Source organism: Mesoplodon densirostris, chromosome 19, assembly GCF_025265405.1.
Source record: "Mesoplodon densirostris isolate mMesDen1 chromosome 19, mMesDen1 primary haplotype, whole genome shotgun sequence".
Lineage (NCBI taxonomy): Eukaryota > Metazoa > Chordata > Mammalia > Artiodactyla > Ziphiidae > Mesoplodon > Mesoplodon densirostris.
In genome coordinates this window covers 4252645-4256314 of record NC_082679.1, presented here as the reverse complement: position 1 = coordinate 4256314, position 3670 = coordinate 4252645, and positions in this window count along the sequence as shown.

Below are 3670 nucleotides of genomic sequence, written 5' to 3'. Positions count from 1 at the left end.
GGACCGGGGCATGAACCCATGTCCCCTGCATCGGCAGGCAGACTCTCAACCACTGTGCCACCAGGGAAGCCCTCACCTTTCATTTTTGTGTGCATCTATTCATGAATTCTTGTGGGTTTTTTGTTTGTTTACTTGTTTGTGTTTGCTTTTTGGTGAAAATGGACTCCTACCATCCATTTGTCTTCAAAACTTGCCCTTGTGCGATATTTGCAAGGTGTCTGCATAACAGAACATTAAAGAAGGATCATTGTAAACTCAGTTTCTGCCCAGACCCACTGACTATAGGTGCCAATGAGGCCAGACTCGAAAGTGGGACCATCCACGCGTGACTTAAGCCAGAAACCCAACTCCTCCACCCCAGGTCCGTTTTCCACCTGGTGCGGAAGAGCTGTTTTGTTTTGTCTTCATATGTTTGTTTACAAGAGCACTTGATGCGCTGTGGGTCCCAGTCTCTCTTCAACATAGGAACGTGGTGAGGATGATGTTTTCACACTTCAAGCTTCAAGGGGGAAAAGCTTCAGCTGAGCCACTCAGAGCAGGGGGGAGGGGCACGACCCAGAGAAGAATGGGATCTCGTTCACGTTTGGAACATCTCAAGGGCTCAGGATTGTGCTGACAGCTCTGAAGATGTTCTGGGACAGCCTGGAGAAGAGGGTGGGGGGCGGGGAGAGGGGAAGAGAGGGAGAGGGAGAGACAGAATAGGAATCAGGGGTCTTATATCCTTTCCAGGAGCGCCACCTGGAGGTGGGAGATGAACCCTGCGGGGAGAAGCTGGAAATGTAACCATGGACTTGAGGGTTTCCTCACAGGACCTGTTGAGGAGGGGAAGCATCTACAGACAACACGTGAGAAAACTGCAGCCTTGAGAGAGGGAGGAGGAGGAACAGAAGCGCCAGGTAGGAACGTAAATAAAAAACTGACTATGACCGCTGCAGCTGCAGGCAACTTGCCAAAAGCATTGCAATTACCGAACTGACACAATTTTTTTCCTTGCATGTGACTTAAAAAGAAAAAAAAATTGGGACTGAAAGTCTCCATTATCTGAGATGACTATAAAAACCATGAGATTTGCCTTAGATGTCCCCAAGGGCACAGGTAAAAAACTAGACCTATGAGGTGGGTATGATAGGGGAAGGGGGATGAGAAAACAGTTGTTCTCTGAATCTGTGTGGGACTTCCCTGGTGGCGCAGTGGTTAAGAATCCATCTGCCAAGGCAGGGGACACGGGTTCAGCCCTGGTCCGCAACAAGGGAAGCCACGGCAATGAGAAGCCCGGGCACCGCAACGAAGAGTAGCCCCCTCTCACCTCAACTAGAGAAAGCGCACGCGCAGCAACGAAGACCCAACGCAGCGATAAATAAATAATAAATAGAATCAATGTAATTATCACACCTACATCTTTTACAATGCATATGCTTTCGACTAGGGTGACCAATTCTGATTTGCCTGGGACTTTCTCAGTTTTAGCCCTGAAATTTTCATGTCCTGGGAAACTCCTCATTCCCACATCCTGAGAACCGTCCCACCCCCAACCCCAGTCCGAGGAAAACTAGGATAGTTGGTCCTGCTGCTTACACCCCTGTTGGATATGTCTCTTTATGATGAGGACACAGAGCCCAGGAGGTTTCTTTTTTTTTAATTCCGACTCAGCTTTTTAAAAAAATTGAAGTATAGTTGATTTACAATATTGTGTTAGTTTCAGGTGTACAGCAAAGTGATTCAGTTATTTTTTTCGGATTATATTCCATTATAGTTTATTACAAGTATTGAGTATAATTCCCTGTGCTAAACAGTAACCCTTGTTGCTGATCTATTTTACATATAGTAGTTTTTATCCATTAATCCCATATTCCTAATTATTCCCTCACTCCCTTGCTCTCCACTTGGTAACCATAAGTTTGTTTTCTATGTCTGTGCTTCTGTTCCTGTTTTATATATAGATTTATTTGTATTATTTTTAAGATTCTACATATAAGTGATATCATATGGTATATGTCTTTCTCCATCTGATTTACTTTACTAAGTATTATATTCTCTGCGTCCATCCATGTTGCTACAAATGGCAATATTTCATTCTTTTTTTATGACTAATACTCCACTATATAAAAAAATATATATATATCTTCTTAAGCCAGTCATCTGTTGATGGCAATTGGGTGGTTTCCAAATCTTGGCTATTATAAATAGTGCTGCTATGAATATTGGGGTACATGTATCTTTATGAATGAGAGTCTTCCTTTTTCCCAGATATTTACCCAGTATGGGATTGCTGGATCATACGGTACCTCTATTTTTAGTTAATCTTAAGGAACCTCCATATTGTTTTCCATAGTGGCTGTACCAATTTATGCATTTCCACCAAGAGTGTACTAGGGTTCCCTTTTCTCCACACCCTCTCCAGCATTTATTATTTGTAGACTTTCTGATGATAGCCATTCTGACTGGTGTGAGGTAATATCTCGTTGTGGTTTATATTTGCATTTCTCTAATAATTAGCCATGTTGAGCATCTTTCCACATGCCTGTTGGCCATCTGTATATCTTCTTTGGAAAAACATCTGTATAGGTCTTCTGCCCATTTTTTGATCAGGTTGTTTTTTTGTTTTTGTTTTTATTGAGTTGCATGAGTATTTGTTTATTTTGAATATTAACCCCTTGTTGGTGTCATTGTTTGCAAATATTTTCTCCCAATCTGCAGGTTGTCTTTTTGTTTTGTTGGTGATTTCCTTTGATGTGCAAAAGCTTTTAAGTTTCATTAGGTCCCATTTGTTTATTTTTGCTTTATTTCTTTTGCCTTGGGAGACTGATCTAAGAAAATACTGCTGTAATTTATGTCAGAAAATGTTTTGCCTATGTTCTCTTCTGAGAGTTTTATGGTATCCTGTCTTATATTTATGTCTTTAAGCCATTTTGAGTTTATTTTTGTGTATGGTATGAGGGAGTGTTCTAACTTCATTGCTTTTCCATGCAGCTGTCCAGCTTTCCCAACACAACTTGTTGAAGAGACTGTCTTTTCTCCATTGTATATTCTTGCCTCCTTGTTAAAGATTAATTGACTGTAGGTATGTGGGTTTCGTTCTGGGCTCTCTATTTTGTTCCATTGATCTATGTGTTTGTTTTTGTGCCAATACCATGCGATTTTGATTACTGTAGCTTTGTAGTATAGTCTGAAGTCTGGAAGGGTTATGCCTCCAGCACTGTTCTTTTTCCTCAGGATTGCTTTGGCAGTTCTGGACATTTTGTGGTTCCATATGCATTTTAGGATTATTTGTTCTAGTTCTGTGAAAAATGCCATTAGTATTTTGATAGGGATCACATTAAATCTGTAGATTGCTTTGGGGAGTATGGCCATTTTAACAATATTAATCCTTCCAATCCAAGAGCATAGAATATCTTTTCATTGCTTTGAATCATCTTCATTTTCCTTTATCAACGTTTTATAGTTTTCAGCATTATATGTCTTCCACCTCCTTGGTTAAGTTTATTTTTAGGTATTTTAACTTTTTTGACATGATTTTAAATGGGATTGTTTTTTTATTTTCTCTTTCTGGTATCTCATTATTAGTGTAAAGAAATACAACAGATTTCTATAAGTTAATTTTGTATCCTGCTACTGTGCTAAATTCACTTATCAGTTCTAATAGTTTTTGTGTGAAGTCTTTAGGGTGTTC